Source organism: Meleagris gallopavo, chromosome 6 (assembly GCF_000146605.3).
Source record: "Meleagris gallopavo isolate NT-WF06-2002-E0010 breed Aviagen turkey brand Nicholas breeding stock chromosome 6, Turkey_5.1, whole genome shotgun sequence".
Lineage (NCBI taxonomy): Eukaryota > Metazoa > Chordata > Aves > Galliformes > Phasianidae > Meleagris > Meleagris gallopavo.
The window spans coordinates 5766540-5774394 of record NC_015016.2 but is presented as its reverse complement, the minus strand read 5'-3'; the positions used below and the strand labels follow the sequence as shown (position 1 = coordinate 5774394).

At 43.3% G+C, this 7855-nt stretch overlaps 1 long non-coding RNA gene across 1 annotated transcript in view; it reads right to left on the bottom strand.

The window, feature by feature from the left end:
* Positions 1-7452: 7452 nt before the first annotated feature.
* The window catches only part of LOC104911340, a 5339-nt gene continuing 4936 nt past the window's right edge, over positions 7453-7855 (bottom strand). Inside the window, exon 3 of the long non-coding RNA XR_004160053.1 lies at positions 7453-7768. This is a non-coding gene — a long non-coding RNA (uncharacterized LOC104911340). The remainder of the gene's footprint in view (positions 7769-7855) is intronic.

Below are 7855 nucleotides of genomic sequence, written 5' to 3'. Positions count from 1 at the left end.
TTCTCCTCTTTTAGTTTAAAGCCATTCCCCCTTGCCCTACAACTATCTACCTGCCAGTCCCCCTCCTGTTTATAAACTCCCTTCAGGTACTGAAAGCCCACAATGAGATCTTTCCATAGCCTTCTCTTCTCTAGGCTAAACAAGCCCAGCTCCCTCAACCTTTCTTCATAGGAGAGGTGCTCCAGCCCTTTGATCATCTTCACGGCTCTCCTTTGGACCCAGTGCAACAGCTCCACATCCCTCCTGTACTGGAGACCCCAGCTCTGGATGCCATACTCCAAATGTAGCCTCACAGGGTCAGAGTAGAAGGGGACAAGCACCTTCCTGCCCTGCTGGATATTCCTCCAGTTTGGATGGAGAGTACTGACTGCAAAATTCAGCACATATCTTAATTAGTGTCTCTGTGAATATACGGAAAACTGCTATAAAAGAGGTGCAGAGCTTCAGGGACGTGGTACAGGAGGTGTAGGTTGTGTTTCCTACTGTCTAAGAGTGATCACAGGGCACCTCAGTTAGCTAACTACTATTTATTTTATCTGTTTACATTGCAAACTCTTCACGATTGGTGTCACTTTTCCAGAAATACTGTGCTTGCTGTGGAAGTTATTGACCGAAATGCCATAGCTCAAGCATCTCAGAACAGACAACTCTTACACCACGGCATGAAGAACTGGGTAGATTCACCCAACTAAAGCAGAAATCTGTATTTAAGCTGGCCACCCATGGCTTCTCTGCTAGTCAATGGAGAGCCACTCAATACAGTCAATGGAGTCTACAGTGATTCATCTCACCCTGAAGTAGATAGTTAAAACAGAGCGGCTGAATTGCGCTATAAAAGGACTTATTTCTTCTTGCTTCCTGAAAGCCCAGTGACAGCCTGATGGAAATGTCTTCTCTGTGGATTCCTGAAATGAGACAAGTTTAATCCCACCACTGCCCTTATGATGTTCCCCCGCTCTGATGCTCCACATCCATCTCAGGCATGTATCATTATATCTCTGTACCCTAAGTGCACGTGGAGTTAGCTGAGGGTTGCCATCAGTGGGTGACACCGGTGGTCGATGGGCAGTTGGAGCAGATGATCTTAGTTGTCTTTTCCTATCTTAACAATTCTATGATTTTATGGTCCCAATGCAGCCAAGGCCTGTGGATACTACTGCATTAAAACAACAACAACTTTTATCTTTCTCTCAGATGTGAATTTAATCTTTGCTTATTTTTATGTTTCATAACTAGCGGCTGTTTCTGTAACCCCTGTGTTGATTTCTCACACATAGTCTATGTGATACCTACCCTTCATGAGTAATCCTTGCGTGTTTTGCACGATTTGACATAGAAGTTCTCTGCTAATCAAAAGCTATTGCTGCTGTGATGTTTCTGTGCTGTGAAATGACCCCCAGTCAATGAAAGCCCCCTCCAAAACATCCCTGCCTACACCTACTGCTTTGTGACCTTGTTTCCTGCGGGTGAAGGTGGGAAAGAAGAACATGCTTACCTTTGAGCAAAGAGTTGTGTGGCCGTGGGTGTCAATAATATCACCAGAACTTAGCTGTGGTGTTGCAGTGCCCTTTTGCTGGCTTTCTGTGCAAGCACATATCTGTAATAGCATCATTTGTCGCAAAGATTTCACTTAGTTTCTTCCTCTCACGCATGGTACGTGATCATTGAATCTTGAAGTCATTCCTCAGACTAGTCATCTTGCCTTTGATGAAGATTTGTAATCCTGGAAGGGCTGTTCAAAATCTTTGCCAGTATTTTTTTCATATTTGGAGGTATTATACAAATTTCTGGGTTCAGTACTGGCCAAGCTGCTACAGTCTATTTTATATGTGAAGTAAATACAAATGATCAAAGCAGAACTTCTGGCTTGAAAATGTGCAAATGCTACCATTATCAGCCGAAGTGATTACAAGGTATGTATTTGTTTAAATACTTAGTGTATTTAAAATACTGTGTAATTAAATGTAATTAAAATACTGACCCTCTGGCATCATCTCCCTCTTTTATAATATCCATGGACATTTTGACAGGTTTGCATTTGCCAGTGGAGCTCCATCCCTACTGTGTCCCCAGGCATGACGTATTGCATGGTTTGGGACATGGGACTGATTTCTTACATGTGTCCTCTCTGACTCTTTAGGAAGGATGGCAGCTATTGAGGTTATTATGTTGTTATCCATACTCTACCCACGATTGCAGCACAATCTCAGGCTCTTGGATGCTGTTTCAGAACAGCACCATCAGTGGGGTTGGCTCTGCATGGATATGTTGAGCTGAATTTGGAGCAAACACCAGTCCCTGTGCTGCATGTAATTAGAAGATGCTTCCAGTGGGTGAGATACTGGAGGAGTGCTTTGGCCATGGCAAACCATGATATCTCTCCAGATTCAAATCCACACCCCCAGCAAGTGCAGAGGTATGTTTTCTATCCTGCACAGGCCACATCTATTAGCATTTGTGTCTTCATTTTTTTCATCCTTCATTTTCCTCTACATACTCTTATTTTTCCCAGTCAATAAAAATGATTTACTCTTCTTAATTAGATTTTTTTTTTAGGTTTCCCATAGTAATTAATGCACTTTTCTTCAGCACTATAACCTATTACAGTAGTTAAAATATTAAATCATGACAGCTGCCAGATCTAAGGGACCAAGAAACATAGGTTCTTCGATAGTCACTTTGTCTTTATCTTTTAAATTAGTTTGCAAACTGCTTTACATTTTTGGGTAAGTAATAACATTTGTTGATTTGAATGAAGAGTGATATAAAAATAAATTGCATTGTACTTTTAATTACACAGTCTTAATTTTTGTGGTGACACTCCAGGCTCTCATATAATGTTGTTTAATGTTTGCGTCTCTTTATTGATTTGATAATTTAAATACAAAAAGATAGTTTAATTTGCAAATTTCTGCATTCAGCCTTGGGGTGCTTTGTTGATTAAGGAATCAGAGGAGTGCTGTCTTTTCCCCCATCTCCATCATGCACGCAGAGGCATATATGTTTCACACTTGTTTTTTCTCAGGCCCCAAATCCCAGCTACCAAGATGATTTTCTCCAGTGCTCTGAGAATGCAATCCTCCCCATACTTAGCATTTCAAGCTAGGGCATGAAATAAGCTGCTGCTCCAAGGGGCACTGGTTTTTGGAATCCTTGGAGTGGCTGAAGATAGCAGTGGGTAGATCAAGAGCTCCCATTAGATGTGATGGCCTTGGCAGGTTCTCTCTTCACCCAGAAAGTCAAATGGCCTCGCAGGTTCAAAAGTGGTTAGAGACCATCCATCCTCTGGATGGACGTGGAGGAAAGAGGACCTCAAAAAAGTCCATGGAACCTGTGGGAAGAGTCCAGTTTGGCAGGCTCCTTCAGTTTCTGATTTTCTGCTCTGTAGGTATTTCAAACCTTCCTTTCTCCAACCAAAATGACATCTCTAAACTAACTCTTCCATCCATCTCAGCTCTCTTGGAGAGAAGCCACAGGAGCTGCTCCATGTTACCCTCGTCACTGTAAGCCACTGTGTCAAAACCCATCTATAGGAGCTGCTTTCGAGATGTTTGTCTTTCACTTTCAGAGCTGCCGGTATATTACAGACTTTCTAGGAGTTCAGCAAAATTCAACTTTTATTTCAAAATCTATCACCATAACACTGTTTTCCAATCTCTCTTCATTAATGATTTACTTTCTGTGGAACAAATGCACCAACTGAGGACAGAATCATTATTAAAATCTCACTTAACAACACAGTATCATTTTCATCCTTTCATTTCCTCCATTATTATAAAATTCAAGATTCATTTCATCTATTAATATTAGTAATCTATTTTATTTTTTTTAATTTTGACCAGACACAAATTAAAGGGAGAATGATATTATGGAATTGACACTAGAACTTACTCCTTTTTCTGTAAAATTTGTTTTTTTCCCTTTCATCACTTCTCTCCTAGCATCTAACATTGGCTTCTTTTGCATCCCAGAGGCTTCATTTGGTACCTGGCACTATTCCCATGGAAGTCAACTGGAAGAGGCCAACAGACTTCCCTGGAAGGTGATTAAAATCCAGCGTCAGTGAAGAGCTGAAGGCTGGAATATGGGTTTGGGAACAAGGGAGCTGCGTTCTGGTCTTAGCCCTGTCACAGAATTGCTCTGTGACCCTGAACATGTCATTTCATTTCTCCGTACTGCAGTTACCATGTGTTTAAAATAGGGACAAGAGTGTTTGCTATTTATTGTTCAAGTCTCCAAGCAAATAAAACGTGGTATTTAAGAGCTAACTAAGCAAGAAGGCACAGATCCTACTCACTGGAAATCTGTCCTAGAGTAGCAGCAGGCTGTGAGAATGGGGCAGAACAGAGATGCATTTTTCATAGAGCTTACAAATTGCTTCTGTTCCTTTTATAACAGATCATTGTCAGTGCGTTCTAATGAGATTTTCTTTGTGCCACTGCAACACTAAACATAACTGATATTTTTTTTTTTTGCAGCATTTCACACAGAAAAGCTCTGCTCTTGTGCAGTGTTTGCTTGTCAGAGATAGGTTGGATTTGTAATGCTGTAGAATAAACAAGTTCTGTGGTTATGGCACACCTATTTGCTAGCCTGTGTCTATACCACCAGCCCTAAGAGCTGCACATTAGCTAAATATCACAGGACTGCTCTTGCAATCTCTTTCATTGCAGATGGGGGTTACCACTGTTGCAGGTCTTCACAAACACTCAAGCAGTGAATTCTAATGATTCCATTTGCAACTGGAAGAAACAAGACAAGAAAGTCTGACAAAGCCCTCCAGGAGGCCCCTGATACCAATGGTCACAAACCATCCTGCAAGGACTTTGACTAAAACTTTCTGCAGTGAAAACAGCGATGTGTCCCTATGCTAAACTATTCATAGCAATGGGAAGTTTCTCCTGATGTTGTCTGCCCTTTCCTCACCCTACTTGCAGAAGGTCATAGAATCACAGAATGTTTTGAGTTGAAGGGACCATTAAAGGCCATCTGGTCCAACTCCCCTGCAGTGAACAGGGACACCCACAGCTCCATCAGGTGCTCAGAACCCCATCCAGCCTGAGCTTAGGTGTATCCAAGGACAGGGCACCCACCACCTCTCTAGGCAACCCGTGCCAGTGATTCACTACCCTTACACCCAGCTTTCCTCATATCCAATCTAAATCTCCCCTCTCAAGGACACGTTGTACCACTCCTCTTTGGATTTGCTTCACATGTGTTTGGCAGCCTGCTTTGTCCCCCCCCTCAGACACTTCTCTTCCTAGCAGATTTTCCTCAAAGCCAGGTTTTCTACACCTCCAATCTTTCTCTTTGCACCTCTCTGGGCTTCTCCCAGCTGAGCCATATCTTTCCTGAGGTGTGGAAATTGTTCTTGAGCCAAGGCCCCACAATTGCCAAGCTGAATGGAGAGACTGTCCTGTGCCTCCTGCAGGGTTGCTCTCTGCACAGGCATCCCAGCACCACGGCGACATTCTGGCAGAGCTGGATTCCTACAGAACTCGTAAACATCACAGTGCTGGATCCTTTCTGCCTGGCAGCAGCTCGGCCAATTGCTCCTCATCTTGTATTGGAGAAATTGATTTTAACTCCTCTGCCAAGGAGTGCAACATTTTAATTACTTCTGTGGATAAAGCCCATTGTTCCCATTCTGATCAGGACTTAAGAGATAAGTAAAGCAAAGCCTATAAAAGATCCTGGAGAAGCTTGAGCAGGAACCCAGGCTACCAAAACACTCCCGTCCTGTACTTCTGCCATATGTCCCTCACCCTCCTTGTCCCATTCCACCATTGGCATAATTTTTAAATATTTCTCTTCTGTCCCTTATTATTGATTTATGTTCAGAGCTGGTGTTAGTAGTTGCAATCTATTTAATCTCTGACAGGAGAATAATTAAGTGTCTGTGCACTATCCCTCAGCACAGTTAGGATACAACTGGGAAACGCTGGTCACTTGCTGGATTAGTGGTAACTTCCCTGCTGCCAGTTCCTGTTTCTCAACACAAATGAGAGACATTTGGTGGCAAAAACAAGGAATGAGATTGGTGGCCTTTGGAAGCAAGAGAAGCTGGGGGGATATGGGGCCAGCAAAGCTCAGAAATGAAGTGCAACATTCTTTCCGAAGGACAAAATCCCAATTTATTGTACATCAAGACACCTACAAATGGATAAAACCTTTAGACTGACTGTAAAATAACTTCTTTTTGGTTCTTCTGAAATCCATGGAGAAAATCATAGAATCATGAAGGTTGGAAAGACTGCCAAGTTCACCAAGTCCAGCCATTGACCCACCCCCACCATGTCCATTGACCTCAGTGCCACAGCTTCACAGTTCTTGATCACCTTCAAGGACAGTGACTCCACCACCTCCCTGAGCAACTTGTTCCAACACCTCACCACTCTTTTGGAGAAATTTTTCCTAATATCCAACCCAAACCTCCCCTAGCACAACTTAAAGCAATTACCTCTTCTCCCATTGAGAGAGAGGCACTATTCGTGCCCACCATTTCCTAGCATCATGATCAGCAGGGCTGGTTGCTCTCACTTCTGAATGCATTTCTCCCTGATAACATGCCAAAATATCCAAGAGCTGAAGGCTGGGAAGCAGAGTGGTTTCTTTTTACAGGCAGCAGTACCTTACCTGCACCCATATCAGCAGTGTGTCTCTCTGTCTCTCTAGAAGATTGATGGAATAGTGATGGAGAACTTAACTGAACAGCTTTTACACCTGGTACTCTGATGACACACAGTATGCTCTGTGCTAGGAAGCTAAGTAAACTGCTGCAGACAGCATATTAGGACATCTGAGTGCAAAGCAGCTGATAGGAGGGTGACCCAATAAGACACCATGGGTGCCTGTGAAACTTGGGACTTGCATGCATGAGCCCTGCAGCAACCCAAGGTCAGGCAGTGTAACCAGGAAGACTGAACAGAGAGAGAGGACAGATGAATTGGCCCACTTTGGCTGTGGGAGAATAACGAGAGGTCCAGTACACACTGCCAAAAGGAGGAGGATGGACGGGGCTCTCCATTTGCACTTCACCAGCTGCCAGCACATGGAGATGGGTCTCCTCCACACAACTTAGCTCCCAGTAAGCAAAGACCATCATCCATGGTGTAAAAGAAAAACCTGGACCCAAAACAAACAGATGAAAAATCACTACACCAGAGCTGCTCAGTTCATTACTCAGTAAAACATAACAGAGCAGCGTTGCAATTTGAAGCTCAGTGCATCTGCCTTGCTCTATACATACTGTGGTCTTGAATGCTTATCTCCTCCTGCTAATGGCAGTAGAGTATTTGCCACAAAAACTTAATTATTTACCTTGTCTGGGAGGGAATTTTTCCTGATTCAAGCCTTCAGGAGTGCAGTGTAGGATGCATTTGGCCCCAGTGGACATTCTTATACTTTCACCACTGAAATCTGGGACAAAGGCCAATAATCTGGGACAAACTCTAAAAATACAGCAAATGCTCTGGGACATGTTTTATTGGTCCTTCTACACGTGTGTCAGAAAGCACAAGGCCACAGGTAAGAGCTGAAAGCCAAAGCTCAGTATGGTCCAGCTGGCTGCAGAGAGGTTGGATGGCAGCAGGAGGGATAGGGATGCTCTTGGTTGAAATATCCCTGCTGGCATGGACGATTTCAGTGGCATGATGCTTCCATATGAACCTTCTCACTGTTAAATTGCAAGGGGTTTAATAAAGCCAAGTCCCGTTTTTTAAATAAAACTTGGATTTTGAAGGATGATGCTCTTCTGCCAACCGAACACCTAGGGAGGGAGAAAGGCGAGGGAGCTGGAGAGATGAATGTTTGTCTCTGTGTTGCTGTAGTCACCATACACACTGTAGAGTAGCTG